General features: G+C 42.0%; 1 non-coding gene across 1 annotated transcript; it reads right to left on the bottom strand.

The window, feature by feature from the left end:
- Positions 1-588: 588 nt before the first annotated feature.
- LOC130032199 (U6 spliceosomal RNA) lies at positions 589-695 on the bottom strand. Its single transcript, XR_008793754.1, has one exon. It is a non-coding gene; the product is annotated as a U6 spliceosomal RNA (small nuclear RNA).
- Between the last annotated feature and the right edge of the window lie 23,655 nt (positions 696-24,350).

The following is a 24,350-nucleotide window of genomic DNA, read 5'->3' as shown; positions in this document are numbered from 1 at the left end:
CCAGGAAACTTACAAGAACCCCAGACTCCCCTGGAATACAGACAACCTTTGCATGGCTGCCACCTGAAAATAATCTACACGCATGTTTATTGGAATGTCAATGACCCCACCTTAAAAGGACATTAAAAAAGCAAAACAAATCCTGGTGATGTGTATGATGCTGTGACTGGGTCTGCATCAAACATTAATGTTAATACTATTGTATGCTGTGATGCGACAATAGGGCATATTTAATTTTTTTTCTTTTGGGGGGCTGGAGCAAAAGCACAGCAGGTAGGGAGTTTGCCTTGCTCGCGGCTTACCTGGGTTCTATTCCCAGAATCCCATATGGTCTCCCGAGCACTGCCAGGAGTAATTCCTGAGTGCATGAGCCAGAAGTAACCCCTGTGCATCACCGGGTGTGAACCAAAAAGGAAAACATTTTTTTCTTTCTATTTATTTATTTATTTATTTATTTATACATACAAAGCCGTTCATGATTGGATTTAGTCATACAGTGTTCCAACACCCATCCCTCCACCAGTGTACATTTCCAGCACCAGTGTTCCCAAGTTCCCTCCCATTAAAAAAAATTTTTTTTTTTTTATAAAAAATACAGATACTGAACTGCTTCGTGAATGCTCAGGCCATCCTTGTTCAAGTGCCTTGCTAATCTCTGTATTGTTCCGACTCTTGTATAGCTATTGAAGCATTAGCACTCAAATAATTCTTTTTTTTTTCTTTTTGGGTCACATCTGGTGATGCACAGGGGTTACTCCTGGCCCTGCACTCAGAAATTACCCCAAGCAGTGCTCAGGGGACCATATGGGATGCTGGGAATCGAACTCGGGTCGGCCGCGTGCAAGTCAAACGCCCTACCCATTGTGCTACTGCTCCAGCCCCTCAAATAATTCTTATTCCTTGACTCACAAGGAACATTTTTATGAATAACCCGAGTGAATTTTCCTGTTTCCCCTCAATTTCTTATTTTTGTTTTGGGGCCACACTCAGCGATGCTCAGGGACTTCTCCCAGAGGTTGCCTGCCATAGTGCCAGGATATAGCAGGCTCCCTGTGCAGAGCAGGCCTCCAGCCCATTGATCTAACCGCTGGCCCCTTAGCGCTGTTTGTCTCTGTAGACCCTGCCCGACATTGTCAACCCTGGCTCAGAGAGTGATTGGTGAGTCTGCTTTAAATTCCAGATTTTCCCTCTCTGAATGTTGGATGTGATAAATGGGCTGGGGTCTGATGGTTAATAATGGCTTGCAAGGAGAGTCTGAGTATCTTGCAGGTTGAATTAGGGTGAAATACTCAGAAACTACTCCCCACTCACAAGCTCTGCGAAATCTGCATATATTAAAGAGTAGATTTCTAAAATGCAACTTTTTTTCCCCATTCTCGTCTGTCCTCATCCCTGTCCTCAATCTTCTTAAGATTCTGCAAGTTACTTAACATTTATTTTTGCACCCTTCAGCATTTTAAATAATGATGTCTGCGTTACTCAGTCAAGAGGGCCAAAATTATGTACTGTGGAAGGTTCCTAAAAAGTGGTTGAGAAATTGAGATGTAAGATACCCTTCTGACAAATGTTCTATTTTTCCTGGCAAATCAAGCCTTCATTAATTCTTGCCACTAGCTGGTGCTAGGATATCATTTAGCAAGCATGCAATTACATGGAATCAGTCACTATTAGTCACCCTAAGTAGGTCGTTCTTCTTTCTTTGACATGATGCCCTTATATCATTTCCACTGTCTGGCGTATCAATGAGGAAGAAGTTGTCTCCCTGATCCTGTCCAGGTCGCCACCTTACAAACACCAGGGAGATTCCTTCTTAAAACCATGTTATTTAAAGATTCTTCCAATACTAGAACTTTCTGATTTTATTATCACCTCCAACACATACACTTACTGTTACTATTCTTGGATCTGATAAATCGTGCATTGGGGATGATAAAGATTTTAAAGACAAAGGCAACCTAAGAAAAATACTAATCTCCAAATTTATATTGTTAAAATTCTTCTTGAAGAAAGCAGTGATGATAGACAGCCAGAAGTCTCTTTTTATTTTGCATTTTTTTACAGAATATTACTAGTGATGTAATTATACCACTAAAATTTTATTGTAAATTCAACATCATATCCTCAATCCAATACCATCAATTCCAATACTTCTCTTTCTTATATATATTTTTTTCTGATTCACTATATTTTTTCCATCTTCTTGAATTCTCTTGGTTTGGATTCTTTTAACAATACTCAACAGTAATGTTGAGGGTGGGTGTCTTTGTCTTGTTTCCAATAGAGAACCCAGAGCTTCTACTGTTAAATGATTTACTGCAGGTTTTTAGTTTTTAAAGCTTCTTTTTTTATAAATACATGCTCAGTGTTATTGAGTCTCTTTCTGCATTGTTGAATGAACCATATGCTTTTCCTTTCTTTTCTGAATGTTGTATCTAAGTTTATTTTGTTTATTTTTTAAGGATAAATCAATCTGGAACTCGACTTGTCATCATATTTTATCCAATATGTATATGGATAATTTTCATTCAATATGTTTATCCAATAGTATAATGCTAGATTTTGTTTGCTAAATTAAAAATAATGTTTTTTGGGCAACGCCCTGTAGTGCTCAGGAGTTACCCCTGGCTTTGTGCTCAAAGATCACTCAGGGCAGGCTCAGGGAAGCATATTGGGTGCCAGGAATCAAACCTGAGTCAGCTGCAGGCAAGGAAAGTGCCCTTTCAGCTCTACTATTCCTCTAGACTCCGGTTTACTAATTTTTAATATGATGTTTGCATGCGTGTCTGTCCATGAGTGATACTGGCTGTAGAATGGAGGTTATGTGTAGCCTCGCACTTAACTGAATCTCCCCTTTGCTGTGGAAGAGTGTGTGGGAGATGGAATAATGTCTTACATGAATACTTGGAGTAAGTGTCTGCTGGAGCCATTTGAGTTTGGACATATTTTTGTTTGTTTGGGAGCTATACCTGGTAGAGCTAACAGTCTATTCTTATCTGTGCAGGGGCAGAGTTTCCTCTTGGGGGCGCTAGGGGTGAGGGAAATCTGTGTTTCTGGGAATCGAGGCTCCCAAATATAAAGCACTGTATACAGCCCCCCGAGGTAACTCTTCACCTATGAGTCTGAAACTTTTATTTTTCAGTAAATGATTATGATGATGCTCGAGCAGGCCCAGTAACGTCTCCATTGGAGACTTTGTTGTTACTGTGTCTGGCATATCGAATACTCTCGGTAGCTTGCCGGGCTCTCCGAGAGGGGCGGAGGAATCGAACTCAGGTCGGCCATGTTGGCTGCGTGCAAGGCACACGCCCTACCCGCTGTGCTATCGCTCCAGCCAGATGATCGGGGCTGGAGCGATAGCACAGCGGTAGGGCGTTCGCCTTACAAGCAGCCAACATGGCCGACCCCGATTATGATGATGATGATGATGATGATGACTGGTTTTGGGGCCATATTTGGTGGTCCTAAGGTGTTACCCCGGGTTTGTGCTCAGGGATCATTCAGGGCAGGCTCAGGGGACCACATGGGGTGCCTGGGTCAGCCATGTGTAAGGCCTTATTCGCTCTACCAGTTCTCCAACCCTGTCTTGAATTTTTAATAAAGTGCTTTACTACTAATTGAATATTTTCAATCACTGTGGATATCTTCAATGTTCAATTCCATATGCATGGAGCACTCCTGCATGCAAAGCCTAGGCTCAACCCTTGAGCTATCTTTCAGCTCCTTATTTCTCTTCAAGTCAATTTTTCTAGGTGATTTTTATAAAAATGTGTCCATTTTGTTTGCATTCTCAAATTTTTCACTGAATTATTACAACTTATTTCCACTTTAATGTCTATGACATTGACATAATATCCTTTTTTATTCTTAGAACTGGTGATATGTGGGTTCTGTATCTCTTTCTCTTTTCAATTATTCTACCCCTTTCCCTTCATTGTTGCTTATTACTGTGATAAACTGTGCCACACACACAACTGGCTATGGTGCTTGTTTATTGTGTTATTGCACTCTGGGGGATAAACTTGCACAGGTTATGGAGCTGGTAATCTAAATGACCGTGGCACTTACTGGGTGGCATACTCTTTATATGCGGTGCTCTTTCACTTTCTGGATGGGTTACTCATTGTGTGTGTGTGGGGGGCGGGTGGGGGTCCATGTGGTGCTCGCAGATGTTTTCCCCAGGCTCAATTTTCCTGACCATGGTTCTTGGACATATTTTAGTGGTGTTCACACAAGCCATAACCCTTTAGTTGTGGGTTTTTCACACCTGTCTATGGTGTGGTTGGAAATCCCTCATGGCACAAAGGATCACAGGCTCAAACAGTGGGGCTACCAATCTTGGTACATGTGGAGTCACCCGGGGTTGAACTCTTGACATCACACTCACAGTGCAAACATCTTAGCCACTGAGCTTATTCCTTCAGTTCTTTTCTCACTTTTAACTACAGAGGGCAATGCTAGGAACTGGAGCAAAAGTACAGCAAATAGAACAGCAGGTAGAGCACTTGTCTTACACATGGTTTACTGGGATTCAGTCCCAGAATCCTCCATGGTTTCCAAGCCATCCAGGAGTGATCCCTGAGCACAGAGTCAGGAGTAAGCCTTGAGCACCGCTGGGTGTGGCCCCATAACCAAAAAACAGAGGCCAATGTTATTCTTTTTAAAAAGATATCACTTTGGATATATTTTATGAATATTGTTTTTTGTTTTTTAAATTTCCTTTAGTTTTGGGTGGAGCTATTTTTCTACTCTACCACTACTATCTATTTATCAATTATAATAAGCTTGCTGGTAAAAATATAATTGCTCGAGCGGGCCCAGTAACGTCTCCATTGGAGACTTTGTTGTTACTGTGTCTGGCATATCGAATACTCTCGGCAGCTTGCCGGGCTCTCCGAGAGGGGCGGAGGAATCGAACTCGGGTCGGCCATGTTGGCCGCGTGTAAGGCGAACGCCCTACCCGCTGTGCTATCGCTCCAGCCCAAAAAATATAATAGGTGTTAAAATTTATTTCCACAGCTGGTTTGGTTGACCAGGAAAATAGCACTATTAGGTTGAAGTTTTGATTCTTTGTTGGGTTGGTAAACCTTATAAAAGTCACTGAGAATCTCTATTAATGTTGGGTCTTTCATTATTATTCGGAAAAAAAACAGAAAAAGTTCAAGTCTTAATATCTGTTCAATAGTACTGTTATCTCAACAAATGAATGATAGGAAATTTTATGCCCAAAATAGCATAAGAGGAGAAAGACTGATCAACACAAGATGACAATTCTCTATCTCTGTGAGCGTAATGTGTACATCAACCTTCAAAACACCTAAATTTTCACAATTGGCATTTCAATTTGTTATTTGCTCATCATGCATTTCTCATTTAAAATAATTGAAAAGGTTAGAAATAACATCGTTTGTAGTAGCTTGAATTAATTTACTAAAATGTAGGCTCTGGTGCTTCAAAAGTAGTTTAGGGTGATTCCTTGTCCTGGGGACCCCAGACAGTCCACGTGTTCATGAACAATGTTGTGTGACGCAGGTTAGCCAGTGATTTGTCAACATTCACTGTTAGATTCCCTGACCCCCAATTATATCTGGAATATTATATCGCATCGGAAATAGAGGGGAAGTGGACAGTTTGCTATTTCAGCTGACAAGAATAGTTTACTCTTCCTCTATTTCCTGGATAACATTGTGCATTACACTGATACTGAGATAGGAAAGTGAGTGGCATGGTTAGAGAATTGGAAAGCCACAGGTTGGAAGAAGGTAAGAACTACTTCCCATGCTATTGATTTTGTAACTTTAGAACATTTTTTTTCATTTTTTATAATTTTATTTATTGAATCACCGTGAGAGCAGTTACAAACTTTTCGGGTCTAAGTCTCTGTCATACAATGAAACACCCGTGCCTTCACCAGTGCCCATTCTCCACTCCCAACAAGTTCAGTATACCTCCATCCTACACCCTCCCCCTACCTGTGGGACAGATGATTTCCACATTATTCTCTACTTTGTTCACATTCAATATTTTGACACCAGACCCACCATTATTATTTGAGATTTTACCCCAACACTCAGATCTGCTGAAAAGGCAACAGTAGACAATTTGTTTTCTATTGCTGGTCATGAATAACATATGATGTCACGTGGCTGCAGTAGTGGCCACGCGATTTTGAAATTCTGAAATTTTAATCTCTTAAATCTGGAGGGATTTCTGCCAAAACCTTCTGGGTTCTGAGATTTGCTCCTGAGTCTCTGGGATCATGGCTGTTAAGCAGCTTGATCAGGAGCCAGAAAGACTGTCCGTGAGTGATGACTTGGGGTCTCATTGGGGTGAGGAGGATAGGCCCAGCTCCACCCCCATCCTGTGAGGCCCAACAAGTTTTTTCACTGCGGACCCAAGCCTGACTGTCCAATGACCTCTGGAGGATGATGGCCACTGTGCAGCCAGGGGGAAGTAGGCGGAGGGACAACACCCTTTCCCCACTGGGGTGGCCCTGCGACAGTAACCTACTTCATGGTCCGGACGCATTTCTGCCAAAAGCCACTGAGTTTCGAGATTTGTTTCTGAGTCTCTGGGATCATGGCCATTAAGCAGCTTGATCAGGAGCCAGAGAGGCCATTCATGGGCGATGACTTGGGGTCTCATTGGGGCGGGGAGAACAGGACTGGCTCCACCCCCATCCTGTGAGGCCCTGCGTGTCTTGTCACTGTGGGCCCAAACCTGACTGTCCAGTGGCTTCTGGAGGATGGTGCCTACTGGACCGCCAGGGAGAACAGGCCAAGGCATGAAACTTATTCTCACCTGGGTTGGCCCAGCACCAGTAACCTACTGCAGAGACCAGTCGCATTTCTGCCAAAAGCCACTGGGTTTCAAGATTTGTTTCTGAGTCTCTGGGATCATGGCCATTAAGCAGTTCAATCAGGAACCAGAGAGGCCATGCCTCCAATTATATAGCTGAGCCAGAGGTGGTTTGTGGGTATGTTTCCCACATACCTAACTTTTGGCAGTTTACTTTCTTGGTAAACTTTGCCCCAAGTTTTTGGGGTCTGACCAAAGGTACAGCAGCAATTTTGGGGTATCTGGAAGTCTGAAGGCACCATGAGGCTGCTGTTGCACTCGCCTCACAGGTTTAGATTGACCTGCTGGCGGCACCATACCCCTTAACTTTAGAACATTTTTAAGGGTTTTTGTTCTTGTTTGTTTTGGGGTCATTCCCAGAGGTACTCAGGGACTACTCCTGGCTCTGTGCTTTGGAATGGCTCATAGTATTGTTCTGTGGACCACATGTAGTGGCAGGCATAAATGCTGAGCATATGTTTAGTTCATTAAATGATCACTCCAGCCCTATTCTTGGGTTTCAGCTTGCCAATGACAGGGGGCTGAAAATTTGAAGCAGTTTACATTTTACTTGATCTAAGGATAGAAAACCAGAATGAGAAGTGTTTCAGCTCAGTCAAAAAATAAAACAAAATCACAGTGACTTGGGAAAAATAATTCTGTCACTCAAAGCCATATGCCAAGATCATTTCCTGATATATCATGGATATATATTTTATTTTTATTGTTTGGAGGGGTATTCCAAACATTAATCACTAGGCTTAGGGGGCCCTCCTGGCAATTCTTGGCCAACCAGGCCAGTGTTTTAATTGGAAGAACCTGCAGTATGAAGGTTTTCTCAGGCAGCCTTGTGATGTATGATGTCACCAGGGCCACACCCAGAAATGCCGGTGAGTCTCCAGGGCTATACCAGGCAATGCTCAGGGAACCTAGTGGTTCTGGGAAACCAAATGACATCAGCTGAACAAACACCTTCATTCCTATATTAATCTCTATGGTTCCAAAAGAGAGCTATTTTATAAATGAATTGATAAAAGCACCAAGAACAATTTTTATGTAATATAGGAAAGAAGAAAATAAATAGGATTTGAAATCCGGAAGTGATGGGGTAGAAGGGGTGGGGATGGGGAGGTGATAATGAATTGGCGATTTGGTTGTTTCTGGACTTCTTTATACAGTTCCTTCTCTGAATCAATGTTAAAATCAGGGTGTAGTTTCCTCAGATAAGCACCAACAATGTTCCCTCACTCTAGAATCTCTATGTTCCCCCAGAATCTGACCATGACAGTTAAAATAGTGCCCTCCTCGCCATCACCCCACCTAAGTAAAGGCTGAATCCAAATTCCAGCTACTTCTGATGGCGATTTTGGGGAAAGCTGCTTCTCTACCAATATACCTAATGCCAGTCAAGTTATCTGCTGGATTGGAAACAGCAAGCTACTTGCATTTCAGTCTGCATTTTAAAACACTGGGAATGACGAATGTAAAGATGTTCACATTTTGCTGGTGAAAATGCAGACAACTCTCTCCCTCTGGTGGATGCACCCCAGTTGTAATAACTGTTAGTGAGGGGCTGGCAGTCAACATTCCAGTCTTTGCCAGAGACAATTTTTGGTAATTTAAGGAAAAGACTGCTGTGTTAGGGAGAGATTTTGTCTCCCGTCTATTTGGCTTCCAGGACATCAACAAGAGCAAATTTTTCTGCCAAGGCCCCCATTAAGACACAGATGGCAATGGCTATGCCTACAGCACCAACCCCAACAACTGTAATCTCATTCAGAGGGGGTAGACTGGGGATAATTCAAATGGTAGAGCACATGCCTTGTTCCTTGGTCTTCCTAAAAAGGATTCTGAACGAATTCTCTTATATGTGAGATGTAAAGATGAAGAGTAAAGTAATAACAAATGATCCAAAGCAACCGATCCTAAGAACTGATCAAGAGAACAGAGTTCTCCATGGTTGTGAGATATGGGATGGTGGGGGTAATAGGGAGAGGATTGAGACAGGGAATGGTAGGGTGGGGGGGGGGGGTTGGGGACAAAGGTGAATGGAAACAGAGATGATGGTGGAAAACACGGTGTTGGAATGCTATATGCATGAAACCCTGCCCTCGGCAGTATTATAAAATTGTAAAGCATGGTGTTAAAATAAAAATAAATGTGTACAGTGAAAACAAATATAGGAATATAGCATGAGAAAATGGAAAATATTTTACTTTTACGTTACACTGGTGATGCTGATGTCATGTGATTGAAACTAGGACAGTGGTCTACTACTCTTTTTTTTAAAATAAAATGAGTGAAAGTTACAAACAGCACATAGAAAATGCAAAGCTAATGTTCCGTGAGGAGATGTTCACTCTTACTTTAAAAGGAGGAATGAGAAATGAGAAAAGTGCAAAGAGAAAAAAAAGATACAACATCGACTTCTCAGACTGGAAAAAATTCAAAAGACTGACACAATGCATTATAGGTAAGAGCTGGGAATGACTCAGATGGTAAAGCACATGCCTTGTAGGTGCAAGACCCTGGTTTCCGTCTCTGTCACTGTGTAACCCAAGGACAGTACCACTGGGTGTGACCCCCATAACAATGAAAAGGAAAAACAATACTATCAGTGAAGGTGTTGGGGAAACAGGAATTCTCAAATATGATTGGTGTGAATACTAAAGAACAGAGGGCAGGGAGGATAGGTCAAAAGGCTAATGAGGATGTTTTGCATGCAGGATGCCCGGGTTTCACTCCCATAGTCTTCGAGTACCTCCAAAAAGTGACTCACCAAGAGATATTCTGGGAGTAGCCCCTGAACACAGCCGTTGTGCCCTTGAGAAACAACAACAACAACAAAAGTAAACAGAAAATCCCAAATAATATGAATAACATAAGCCCTATAAAGGAGACTGGGCCAAATACAATAACATTCCATGTGCATTTATACTTTGACACAGCAATTTTTCTTCTGGGGAACCTACCCCAGTGATTCATTTGTAAACAAACAAAAGAGCTTATTTAAAAGGTACTCACAGCAATCTTATTTATAATAGTAAAAGACTGAAAACAGCCCAACCATCCATCAGTAAGGAAATTATTATCCTAAGTATGAAAAATACATACAGTGGAGTAGAAAATAACACAAAAAAGTGAGGAAATCTTTACACTTAGATGGAATTATACTAGGACCTATTGCTAAAAGAAAACGTCACTTGACAGTATATGCAAAAAAAAGTATATATACTGAATATCTTTGAGTAGAGAAGTGAGGAAATATGAACATCTTCCCTTTTTTTTTTTTTTGAGGCTACACCTGGCAATGTTCAGGACTTACTCCTGACTCTACCCTCAGGAATTACTCCTGGTAAGCTCAAGGAACCATATGGGGTGCTAGGTATCAAACCTGGGTCAGCCACGTGCAAGACAAGCACCCTACCTTCTGTACTGTGGCTCTGGCTAAAAAAAACTTTTTCTTTTGAATTGGACTCACAGATGCCCAAATATACAGTGCTGAAAGTCTTTGCATAAAATAAGTATAGTATTCGAATATAACCAAAACACATCCTGTCATATACTTTAAGTCATCTCTAAATTACTTGTAATTCTTAAGAAAGCAGAGCCCGACAAGCTACCGAGAGTATCCCACCTGCAGAGCATAGCCTGGCAAGCTACGCGTGGCGTATTCCATATGCCAAAAACAGCAACAAGTCTCACAATGCAAATGTTACTGGTGCCCGCTCAAGCAAATCGATGAACAACAGAAGGACAGTGCTACAATGCTACTTAAGAAAGTATAAATACTACATAAATAGTTGTTAAATGATATTACTCAAAATAAAATGACAAAAAAAAAGAGACAGTCTGTGTCTTGTTATTACAGACACAGACCATCATAGACCTTAGTACTTTGGACTTAATTTCAATTCCCAGTTGGTTAAATGTGTTGGCCAAAATGAATGGTAGACTGCACACACATGTAATACACACACTGACTTTCTCATGTATTTCAAAGGAAACCCAAGAGGCATGAACCAGTGGGAGAAATATTAGGAAGAAGGGTCTGAAGCAATAATACAGTGGGTAGGATGTTTGCCTTGCATGAGGCCGACAACAGCTTGATCTTCAACATCCCATATGGTCCACTGAGCACTGCCTAGGAGTAACTTCTGAGTGTTGAGCCAGGAGAAACACCTGAGCATCACTGAGTGTGACCCAGAAAGCCAAAAACTACTCCCCCACAAAAAGAAATATTAGGAAGAAGGGGGAGTGAGAGGGAGGGGCAGGAATGGAAATGAGACTACTCTCAATATGTCTTGTTGCAAAACTTTGATTTGGGGATTATGAACCATTTTAAACATTTTTATAAAAATATTTAAGTTAAGGGGCTGGAGAGATAGCACAGCAGGTAGGGCATTTGCCTTGCATAAGGCCGACCCGGGTTCGATTCCCAGCATCCCATATGGTCCCCTGAGCACCGCCAGGAGTAACCCCTGAGCATCACCAGGTGTGACCCAAAAAAGCAAAAAAATAATAATTTAAGTTAAAAGAAGAGGCAAAGACATCCTCTCCCAAAGTATTACTAAATTATGTACCAAATTTATGACATACCACAAGGTAAACACATTATTTTGAGTTTCTTTTAGGTACAGCATGTGGACCATACATCATTAATGAAGTATTCTAATGCCAACAAGAACTGCAAGGAAAAGTTACATTTCATTCAATAGTCTGGTTAGTCACAATATTGAAACGCACGTTTCTATGTGTATGGTAGGTTAAAAGTCATAGCGGCAAAACAAATTATTGCAAGGAACAAGATTTTTGTTCATGGAAAAGAGTCACAAACATGAAATTAAAGGCATTAAACAAAATCCCAATGAGGTTAAATTGAAGCAGAAATATTGCTATAAATGTTTTAGGCTTTTTCTGTTTTAAAGTGTGCATGTTTTTAAAAGCATGTATTTTACAAATAAACTCAAAGAAGCTGTTTCTAAAGCAGGTCAAGGGCAAAGTGGAAGCAAGGAGAAGAGATGTTCTAGATTATAAAAGGATTTAAGAACCGTAATATTTGTGACGAAGAAATTAGAATATAAAAAGACCAACAATGTGCAACAGAGAAATTAGAATTTAAACAGACTAATTGTTCTCTCTTTACTCTCCTTCTCTTCCCTTCCCTTCGCTAGTGTGATGTCCAGGAGTTATGCACATGGGTGGAGCCTGAGCTCACACCAGCAGTGCCAGGGATGGAAGATGGTGATGTAAGGAGGTGATCGAGATGGAACTCTCCTGCCCTACCACTATGCCACCTCCCCAGTCATGCCTCCCCATCCTCGCCAACAAATTATTCTTAATAAGAACTTTTCACTTGGGTCATAGAGCTAGTTACCCTTACACAAGGCTAACTATATCAGGTTCTGTCTCTGGCACCACCTATGGTCCTCTGAACCCTGCCAAGAGTGGTCACTTAGCACAGAGCCAAAAATAATCCCTGAGCACCACCAGGTGTGCTCCCCCCTTCCAAAAAAAAGTAAACAAATAAATCACTGTCACTGTCCTCCCGTTGTTCATCAATTTGCTCGAGCAGGCACCAGTAACATCTCCATTTGTCCCTGTCACATGCTAGCGTAGCCCAATGGCATCTGTTCATTCTAGGGACACGAAGAGCCTCAAACCGATCGTTCAGGGTCTTGATGAAGAAGTCTGACCATCTGGTAGGTGGGCAGCCACGCAGTCTTTTGACATCCCGTGGAATCCAGTTGGTAGTCCAGCAGTTGTCTCCAAATCTCATTACGTGTCCAGCCCATCTGATTTTCTACGTCTTGGCAAACAAGACAGCGTCCCTGATTCTTAACTGTTGACAGAGGTCAGAACGCTGGATTCTTTCTCTCATTTGAGTGAAACGTGATTCTCCAAGCATAGCTCTTTCGATTCCTTTTTGGGAGACTCAAATAGCGTTCTAGTCCTGTTTTCCTGTTTCCTAGGGCCCAGGACTCTGAGGCATATGTTAATGCAGGAAGAACAGTGGAATCAAAGAGATGTGCCCGGAGCCGGAAGTTCTTTGTCCTCTTAGCTATTTCCTCGACGCTCTTGAAAGCATTCCAAGCTGCTCTCTTCTTCCTGAGCAACTCAGGTTCCAGGTCATTCGTCATGTTGACTTCTCTACCTAGGTACACATAACTGTTACATTCGGAGATGGTCGTTCCATTGAGAGTGAATGGAACATCAGGAATGAGACCGTTTCTCATAAACATTGTCTTCATGAGATTCAGCTGGAGTCTGACCTTTCCACACTCATGGAAATGAGTGGGTGGGTCATGATGGGTCGAAGTTGGCCAGAATTTGTGCTGCTTGGCTAATGTTTGGTGTTATTAGAATGATGTCAACAGTGAAGCGGAGGTGGTATAGCTGCCGACCATCTATCTTCACTCCCATTCCTTCCCATGTAAGTCATCGCATGATGTTCTCGAGGGTGGCACTGAAGAGTTTCCGTGAAATGGTATCACCCTCCTGAGCCCCTCTCTTGACATGGATGATCACTTCTTTGTAGAATGATGAGATTCTGGTAGTGAATCGGTAATACAGCTCATGGAGGATGGTGAGATCCTGGTAGTGAATCCGCAATAGAGCTCACGGAGGATCCTGATGTATTGAGTTTGAATGCCCTGATTGGGTAGGGCTTCGATGACCGCTTCCATCTCAACAGAATCAAAGGCCTTCTTTAAATCAATGAATGTTAGACAGAACGGCATCTTGAACTCCCGAGAAACCTCAATGAGCTTGGTTATCGTGTGGATATGGTCAATTGTGCTGACAATTGTTTAAAAAAAATAAGTTAAAGAAATTTTTAAGTTAAATGAGATGATATTGTGGAATGTGATCTCATGTTTTAGAAATGACTACAGAAGGATTTTAAGGTGAAATGGCATATTGTTGAGGATGTGCTTAAAATTACTGAAAGGAAAATAAAAGATGAAGTGAGAGGAGAGGAGGGTAAAAAATGGTGAGATAAAGGAAACGCGAGAAAATAAAAATGTTTGAATTGCTGAATCACAGGAATGGGCCTTTGGATATTAGTGACATACATACTGTGTTTTTGCAATGAAAATGTTTACTAGAATGGAAAACCAAAACAAAGCAAAAAATCTAATTATGGAAGCACTTTGCCCAAAAGATTTCAGATGGTCAGTATATCATTCTGGATAGTTTTGATAACTATGTTTTCTGCACAAGGGCCCTGAGAGCAACCTACTCAGGCAAGCCAACGATGAGGTACCTGCAAGGATGGGGTGTGTGCTGCTGTAACTTCATTACATAGATGCTACAAAAGTATCTTAGTTGGAAGCCTCTCTTGTCCTTAGCTGATAATTAGCCACAGTATCCCATAGTTTCGAGACTCCTCTCAATTGCTTAAAATTTAGAATAAGATTTGGGTTTTTTTTTCTTAGAAGGGAACAGCTCTTTATTTATTTATTTTATTATTTTTTAATTTATTTATTTTTGCTTTTTGGGTCACACCCAGCAATGCTCAGAGGTTATTCCTGGCTCTGCACTCAGGAATTACTCCTGGTAGTGGTCAGGGGACCATCTGGGATGCTGGGAATCAAACATGGGTCAGCCACGTGCAAGGCAAATGCCCTACCTGCTGGGGAGCAGGTCTTTAATATAGGAACATAAGAAGACAAATGTTTGTATGTCCAGGACTCAGCATATCTAAAAGGCAGTGGGGAACATTGGGCTGGTGTAAGAACAGTAAGTGTGTGCTGAAAATTAACAGTGTGACCTTTGGCCTGTTGGTTAAGGATGTGTGAGACAGTAGGCAGGAGAACCCTGATTCCTTGATCTTTCTGAAGACATTGTCATGAGGGGGTGAGTGTCCACTCATGGGAAGTACATGAACAAAACATCAGCAACAAGACAGAACATGAAGCCAGAAGGTAATTCCAGACTACCCTCCAAGGCTGAGACTGACTCAGTTTCCAGTCTTTCCAGTTAAACTCATGCTTTGTGTATCAGACTGTTCAGTTCATATTTTAAGCCAAAGGACTCCATGGATGTTTGTGGACATATAGAAAAGCTTAAAATACACTCCTGGGGAATATATTCCAGAGAGGCAAAAGGTATAGTCGAAGTGACATCTGCACTTGTTTGTTCATTGCAGCACTGTTTACAATAGCCAGAAACTGGAAAAAACCTAAGTGCCCAAGAACAGATTGGTGCCCGAGAACAGATTGGCCTGAGACAGACTGGTTAAAGAAACTTTGGTACATCTACACAATGGAGTACTATGTAGCTGTTAGAAAAGATGAAGTCATGAAATTTACATACAAGTGGTATTACATGGAAAGTATCATGCTAAGAGAAATGAGTCAGAAAGAGAGGGACAGACAGAAAGATTTCATTCATCTGGAGAACATAAAGTAACAAAATAGGAGACTAACACCCAAGAATAGCCAAAATAAGTACCAGGAGATTCACTTCATGGCTTGGAGGCCAGCCGCACATGCTAGGGGAAAATGCAGCTCAGATAGAGAAGGGAGCACCATAAAAGGGTGTTGGGAGGATCCTCCAAGGATGGGAGATGCATGCTGAAAGTAGACTATAGACCGAACATTATTGTCACTCAACATTATTTGCCTCTTCTGCAAACAACAGCACCCAAGAGGAGAGAGAGAACAAAAAGGAATGCCCTGCCATAGAGGCAGGGTGGGATGGGGGCATGGGGGATGGGGGTGTGTGAGGGATACTGGGATCATTGGTGGTGGAGCATGAGCACTGGTGGAAGCATGGGTACTCGATCTTTGTATGTATAACTGAAACCCAAGCACAAAAAATTGTAAGTCTACAACTATACCTCATGGTGTTTCACTAATAAAAATTTTTTTAAAAAGCTTAAAATAAAAAATATTTTAAAAAATCACTTAAAATTATTAAAATTTTATCTCATGTATCCAGCACATTTCCCAACCTCCCATAGTTCTTTGGGCTTTGTGGTTTGCAATATTGATACTGAAGTTTATCAAGAATATCTCTTACCTACTTTTATCCCTCAGATCTTGTCCAGCATGATCATTCCCAGCTATTATTGTTGTAGTGGTTTCTTCTCTGTCTTACCTAGCCTCAGCCCCCACACACTTGTGGTTAGTTCCAGTCATTGACCAGTCCTCCTAACCCCTGGAAAGTTTTTCTTTCTTTCTCTTTCTCTCTCTCTCTCTTTCTCTCTTTCTCTCTCTCTCTCTTTCTCTCTCTTTCTTTCTTTCTTTCTTTCCTTCTTTCTTTCCTTCTTTCTTTCTCTCTCTCTTTTATTTTCTATCTTTTAAAGCTTTTGGGTTCCACCTGGTGATGCTCAGGGGTTACTTCTGGCTCTGCATTCAGGAATTACTCCTGGCAGTGCTTGGGGGACCATATGGAGTGACGTAGGTTTTCAAATCCAGTTCAGCCATGTGCAAGGCAAGCTCCCTACCCTCTATACTTTATCTCTGGCCACTTCATTTGTCTTTTTTTAATTCATTTATTTTCCCACTGGCTTATTCCAATTCAAAGTCACAGATTCTGGCCATCATGGGTCCCTGCCTTCAAAGGTCATGTTGCACATGCTCCACTCGCTTCCCAGGGAGCAACTTTGAGCTGCCAATGAATGCTGTTTGCACATCTTTGGGGGGTGGGAAGAAACTGGAGTACCCATAGACAACCCACACAGATCTGGGGAGAATGTCCAGCAAATCTGACAGAGGCCTGGTAGAACAGAGTCTGCTGCTCTTCATCGGCATTAGAATGAAATGCCATTGTTTGAGGGTCAGCTGTACTTACCCTCAAATATACTGTATCAATAGATACAGCAGAGGCTCTGCTATGAGAACTTGTCTGTCTTCCATTACACCAGACATTAAGGAGATTTGCAAGAAGGGAAAAACATTGTCACTCTTATCATAACATTGTTTTTTTTCCTGGAATAGTTTTCATTGAAACAAGCAATTTATATTGCTGTGTAATGGTTTAACTATTAAAATTTTCAGTGACTAAACAAACATTATTTCATGTTTTAATTTCCAATATTATCAATTTCGATGGATATACGACATAAACAAAAATCTTCTGGCCCTAAGTAACACTGGGATAAAAAGGACTCCACAGATTAGAAAAAAAAGATTGGAAATCTCTGTTCTGAAGGAGCCTAATCCTATTTTACTTTCAGCCTCTCCATCACCATGAAACATATAATGCTCATGACAGCGCATGTAATGTTCATGTAATGCTCATGACAGCTCTCCAAAGAAGCTACAAATGAAGTCTCCAAGATCAAGTGCCTGTCTGGAGGTCGCCACTCCACAGACTTTCTATCTTCTCAGTAGTCATGATTGTTTCCCATGCCTGCTCTAAATCAATCACTGGTGAGGACAATCAGATCCATGATCAGCTTAGACTGATTGCCAAGGGATTAAGGATGTTGGGGGATCAACCACAGGTTGTCTATTATTTTTTATAAATTACAAGCATACACCAGGATAATGATCAGAGATCAGTGCTGTGTCTAGGTGCAGGTGAGCCTTTCTCACCGTCTGCAGCACACCCATTCTCTGATGTCAGGTCACAGTGGAGGGCTTCCATCACCAGGTAGAAGCCAGCAGAACTTTCGAGTGGGCCAGCACTAACCCACTTCCCTTGTGACAGCCAGTTTGGGTGCTTGGATGATGGCTGGTGATGTGTAGGTCTGTTTAATACAATTTCTTAATGGCATTGCCTCGGCAGGCAAATCTAGAACTGTTGGCTATCCTCGCCACAGCATGAAAATTTGTAATTTTCCAGAGTGCCTGTTCAGTTGAAAAGGTGATCGAGTTTCCATTTCCTGAGTGCACATTCAGAAGCAAGAAAACTGTTTGCTTTGAAGAAAAATTAGCATCAATGATAGGTTATGGTAAAAATCATCAGATAAATTTAGAAAAGCCACGCATGCAAATATTTGTTTGGGTTTTCAGGGCTCAATGCAAGCCTGGAGACACTTGGCCTTTATTCTAAAGGTGCCTCTTTGGAATAATGATAGTTGTACTGAATTTCACCAGGAGCACAAATCCAAATTGTTGCCAGGCCACAAATTGCGTCTGTTAGGCTCCTCATGGCGTTATTTCTGGGAGAGCTGTGGAATTGGTTAACTCAGAGTTTCACTGATCTGAAACCAGAGGCAAGTAAAAGTACCCTAGATCCAACTTCTGCTCTTGTCAATCAACAAGTTTCTCAGTTTAGAAATGGTCTTTGTATGATGTTACCTGATGGTGAAGAAAAAACAAAATGTGTAGGAGGATCAATGAATTGTTCAAGTTGATATTAGTGAGATGCAATGACACTATTTCCAATACACAATGGTTATAATTTGTTCTGTTTTGCGTGAAAAAATTATTTGTCTCCTCATGATATTTGGAAGTTACTCTGGCATTCTTGCTATGCTACCCTCAGTACCTGGTACATGCTTGGCCCCTGACTACTATTTGTAAACACATGAATAGATCTGTGAAAAGGGAGAATTAGATGTGCTCTGTCTGTAGGCTGATGTTGATCTGAGATTTTTTTTTTTGGTTAAAACATTCATAACCAGAGAGTGCATAAGTTGAGACTATACTTGAAGACATTTTCTGTCAGTTTGACATGATTAGGGCATCCAAGTGCAGAATCAGGGGCTGATTTTGTTGAAAAGGGTGTAAAATCTCTACTATAGATCAGTTGGGTATTGTTGAACTTCTTTGGCGAGCCATTTATGGCCTGTTGCGCAAACCAATAATCTACAGTCATCTACAGCTCCAAAATGGAGGGTGTTTTAAAATTAGTTTCTCCATTAGAATCTAAATGTGTATAAAACCCAGATTGCATTTCCTTCATTGCAAACTTATTCAAGTACAATTATAGCTTTCCAGAATAAATGGTGACTGATGAAAGACTAAAGAAAAAAATGGAAATAACATCCATTTGCTTCATTTTAAGTAAGATATTATTCCAAGCTTGTACTATACCCCCTGCCCCGTTGTATATTCTGCAAGTCTCTGCAATACTTACTCAGGCTTTTAAAAATATGATAAGAAAACTTTCTAATCTCAATATTTAGATTTTTTCAATAATTTTGAAGTCATGGTCATAAAAATGTATTTAATAACTTATAGGTTTTATTGATATGATTTACAATAATGCCAATATTAATGTTTTAGAAATAGAATGTGACTGCATCATACCTGCTACCAAAGCACCAACATTCTTCTACCACTGTGTTTATTTGCTTAATTTAAAAAAATTTTTAAATTTAATTTTATTTTTATGAAGTTGTTCACAATGATAGGAAGATAACTGGAATGGGAAGGAATAGGAGTGAAGATAGATGGTCGGCAACTACACCACCTCCGCTTTGCTGATGACATTGTTTTAATAACACCAAACATCAGCCAAGTGGCACAAATGCTGGCCGACTTTGACCATGAGTGTGGTAAGGTAGGACTACAGCTGAATCTTACGAAGACAATGTTTATGAGAAACAGCCTCGTTCCTGATGCCCCATTCGCTCTCAACAGAATGACCATCTCCAAATGCAACAGCTATGTGTACCTAGGTCGAGAAGTCAACATGACAAATGACCTGGCACCTGAGCTGCGCAGGAGGAAGAGAGCGGCTTGGAACGCCTTTAAGAATGTCGAAGAAACAGCTAAGAGGACGGAGAACCTCCAGCTCCGGGCACATCTCTTTGATTCCACTGTTCTTCCTGCATTAACATATGCCTCAGAGACCTGGGCCCTACGTAAACAGGATGAGAATGCTATTCGGGTCTCCCAAAGAGGAATTGAAAGAGCTATGCTTGGAATATCACGTTTCACTCAAATGAGAGAAAGAATCCGGAGTTCCGACCTCCGTCCACGATCAAGAATCAGGGACGCTGTCTCCTTTGCCAAGGTGTCAAAAATCAGATGGGCTGGTCATGTAATGAGATTTAAAGACGACCGCTGGACTAGAGCTGTTACCGACTGGATTCCACGGGATGTCAAAAGACCGCGTGGCCGCCCACTTACCAGATGGTCAGACTTCTTCATCAAGATCATGAACGATCGGTTTGAGGCTCTTCATGTACCCAGAGCGAAAAGATGCCATTGGGCTACACTAGCATGCGACAGGGACAAATGGAGACCTTGCTGGCGCCCGCTCGAGCAAATCGATGACTAATGGGAAGTTAAGTGATTAAGTGATTAAGTGAAGTTGTTCACAATATTTGATTACATTAACTATTTGAACAACAATCCTAACACCATTGTACCTTCCTACTACCATTTTTTGAATATTCCCATCCCGAACCCCAACTCTGCCCCATATATAATCTCATGAACAGCCATGTATTGCGGTTGTACAGCAATTTATTATGTATTGCTTGTTATGAATAATCTACTAAAAATGATCCAAAACAGCTTTCTTAGAGGAAAGTGTGTGAAGATTGTTGTATTTCATCCAGGAGCCATTAAACCTTTCCATAAGAGATTAGTAACATGTTGTCAAAGATTGAGTCTTGTATGCTTATATTTATAGCTGTATAAATATATTTCCCCTAAGATTGGTTGCCTTCTACTTTAAACCCCATCAAATGTGGCGTGCTGTTCTTGGTATATTGGTGGTGTAAAGTATGAGATATCCAGCAATAGATTGACTCATGAGATCGTCTGAGTGTGTGGATAGTGGCTGTGAACCTGGCGACGGTTGAGTTCTGGAGGTTTTCGGCTGCCGGGGCTGGCTCCGTTAGGGCAGGAAGGGGACCTCACCCAGCTCCCTCTGGGTTGCTTCGAATGAAACAGTCTGGAGCGGGGTTTGGTGGCATGGCTATGACGCATCATTCTCTCTTCCGAGAAATTTATTGTTTGAGTCTCTGGATCATGGCTGTTGATGAGATTATATGGTGCCAGAGGTGGCTTGCCACCACTGTGTTTAGGTCCCTTTCCATTGTCTCTATAGCCTGATTTTTAAGATTCAGTCCAATAAACAGGGGACTCACAAACAAAGAAGAAGATTCAGTATAAGACTTCACTTTCTCCTCAAATAAGGAGCAAATATAATCATGGTAAGAGTATTACTGAATAGTCTAGAACACAGAGTCCAAGCTCTGTGATGTATTATAAAGAGATGTTTCAATGGTCTGCAGTTTTTGAATGCAGAATGGCATTTTAAGTTAATGTTTAAAGTGAGATTTCAGGCACCAGGGAGTTACTCAACCACATGCTTGGCCTACCTAAGGCCTGAATTCAATCCCCTTTCCCCATATTTCCCCACTCCTCACAGCACCACCGTATGGCTGTGTGACCCCCTAGCACAGATGGCTGCCCAGAGGCTGGAAGAGATCTACTAGGAGTGACCCCTCTAACAAATGTTAAAATAAATAAATAAAATGAGATTTCCTTGTATAGATGAATTGCTCTAAATGCAATTTTTATTCCTTTAAAAACCATAAAAGTGTTCACTGTCTTGTAATCAATGGTTTTCACAGCATTACATTTCTTTGTCTTGGGCCGAGTGGTATGTATCCCTTTTTTTTTTTTAACATAATGAATGTGGAGAAGTGATTTGTGGGGTCCTACGTGAGAACCACAAAGCAGCGAACAGGTTCCTCATGCTTTCTTATGGCTGCTACCTTGCCTCTGTGTTCTGCTCCGGCCCCTCTGTCCCTAAGTGTTCAGACCCAGAGCTGTCTCTGGTGGGGGTTGGGCTCAACCCCTGGGGTTTGCATTTCCATGACAAGTCTTCAGGGTGAACCTCCTCAGCCAACAAGACTCAGGGAAGCTTTCCAGATGGGAGTTGATGGAAGTGGACTCTGGTGGAAGACTCGGCAGAGGCTGCAGGAAAGAGGAGAGGACCTGTGTGCTTTTCGGCTCTAGGGGCAGGCACGGGGGGGGGGGGGGGGGGGGGGGACGGACAGAGTTTATCTGTTTATCTTCAGAGGCTTCTGTGTTCCCGATAAGGCACAAGGCTCTAGATCCTTCTAACTGCACATGAAATCTGGAATCTGGGACTGGAGAAATAATGTACTTGTTAAGGCACTTACACTGCATGTGACTGACTGGGGTTTGATCCCTGCCAGCACATTGTTCCCTGAACACTGGTAAGGGCGACCCTGAGCACAGACAGGTGTATGTATGTAGCTCAAAAACCAAATTAATGAACAAACATCAAAACCCTGGTAACTTGGTTATGTCAGGGCAGCACAAATCAAATACTCCGGCTGGACAGTGGCTGTGTCAAAGTTCCACTGACCTCACTTCTGTGATGGTGGCCAATGCATCAGAGACAAGTAATTTGGAACCAACTCGTCGCCCAGATGCCCTTCCAGGAGGTCTGGTGTCTTCACAAATCTACTAACTGATGGGGTTCAGTAAGAGTGGGTACTGGAACTGGTACTGGTAAAGGAACTTCCCCCACTTACTTTCTATTTAGGAATAAATCTCTGCTGGTGATTCAGCTCCTGGAGACCAGATAATGGCAGTAAAATGACAAGCAGGGAGAATGTCTTATACAAACAGTCCTACCTTTTCTCTATATGGGGAATGCAATGAAGTCTTTCAGATCCCTGAGGGAACCCATCCTTCAAGGAGAACAGCAGGGAATGTGATATACAGTTCCTGTTCTTTTAGAATCACAATGAGCTAAATAGTTACCCCCTGCCCACATCCCCAGAACCTATGGTTGTTACTTCATATGCCTAAAGGCAAAAGATGTGGTTAAGAATGTTAGGTGCTGGAGTTTACCCCAAAAGGCACAGAGTAAGCTAACTAATCTCTCTCTGCCTCAGTTTCCCACCTAGAAAGCAGAAGAATAAAAGTATTCACCTCCTGGCTTATAGCCTAGATATGGGAGTTGCGTAGAAGGATCCTGGATCAGTGGCATGTATTAGTTAATATTATCGGACATTTAGATGGAGACCACATGGTGAGTGGGAGGGGCTGGTGAGGTATGCTGGGAAACTTCCAGACAGGGAGGGGAAAGATGTTGAAGTCCCAGGCTTCATCCTTTTTATTTGTGTCTCTGAGTCTGTGCTTATGGGAGGAGGAAGTGTCTGGAAAGAGAAATTTGAACTCCTGTGGCATCAAAGGATATCATATTTGTCACATAACTGATCCCCAAGCAGATGACATCTGATAAACCACAAGTGGCAGTGTGCAGAGAAACTCTTCTGATTGTCTACATTGTTTCCATCTGCCTCATTGCTCTTGGAGCTTCAGTTAAATCAATGGGAATCTAGGGGAAAATATTACAATGAGTTTTGTTCTGACTGATATTGTTCCTTGTTTTCTTGCCTGAAGCTAAGATCCACAAAGATGGCTGGGAGGCATCTCTGTTACTCTGATGGGATTCTGAAGTCTCAGATACTCCTAGACTTTGTTTCTGGAAGGTCGTTAGTTTCCATTGCCTCTAGCAAAGATACATTCAGTGAGTGTGATTACAAGTGTTGGTTTAAAAAAAAAACTAGCAGTTTAGGAGTTCCAAGCATGCTACCTCTTTTTATTTGCGTTTATTGGCCATATCCAATGATGCTCAAGGCTCTGTGCTCAGGGATCAACCCTGGCAGGCTTGGGGGACCACCTGGAATTTTGGGAATCTAACCTAGGTCAGCTGCATGCAAGGTATATACCCTACTTGCTGTACTATCTCTTTGGTTTCTGCATGCTTGAATAATATAGATGCCTTATATTATATTAAATACACATTAAATTATATTAAGTCTTATATTAAATATAGATGCCTCTCTGTACTTGATTGATTATAGAGCCATTGATTATAGATACCTCTATATCTAATAGTCACCAACTCCCAGTCCCCTACCCAGGATGCTCAGTGACCAGCACTGAGATGCTTAGGCAGAAGTGATGAGTGCGAGCCTGCTGGTTGTCGTTTACTTACAGCTGAAAGCGGATGAACTAGAAATGCCCCTGGTCTGCAAAAATGCCCTTAAATTTGATTTGCACAAGGACTCTAAGTATTGCTCTAAAACGTAACCAGCTAGGAGGGTGAATAGCGATCTTTGTACTACCAACCACTGTTTGTCACAGAGAGGGGGGCTGTGGGTTTGGTCTGATGCCTAGATCCACAGACCCAGACAAAGAGACACATAGCCTGTGTAATGCAGGATTTATTTACCGAGCAGGCTCCGGACATGACTGGAGGGGGTCATTGCTTCTGACTCAGATCCTTGTCACCGCTGGCACCTTCTCTGAGTCACCACACCCCGTTCCCTGCCCCAGCTTGAATGTTCTACATCTTGTCACTCACCACAACAGCCCTTCATCAACCAGGGCTGATGACTTGGGGTGAGCTGGGACTAACCTGGAGTCTGTTTTAGGGCTTGAATCACGGAAGACAACTTCACCTTGGTGAGCAAAACTTCCCCTTAAATATAGTCATGCTTGGGCCAGGGAGAGGGCTTTGAAGGCTGAGCACATACTTTGTATTCGAAGTCCCGATTTCCACACATGCACCGCCTGGCCACCACCTCCCACAAGCATCACGGGAAGTGTCCCTCC

Source organism: Sorex fumeus, unplaced genomic scaffold, assembly GCF_029834395.1.
Source record: "Sorex fumeus unplaced genomic scaffold, SorFum_2.1 ptg000047l, whole genome shotgun sequence".
In the NCBI taxonomy this organism is placed as follows: Eukaryota; Metazoa; Chordata; class Mammalia; order Eulipotyphla; family Soricidae; genus Sorex; species Sorex fumeus.
Note: the sequence above shows the minus strand (reverse complement) of the source record. Positions and strands in the feature narration are given on the sequence as shown.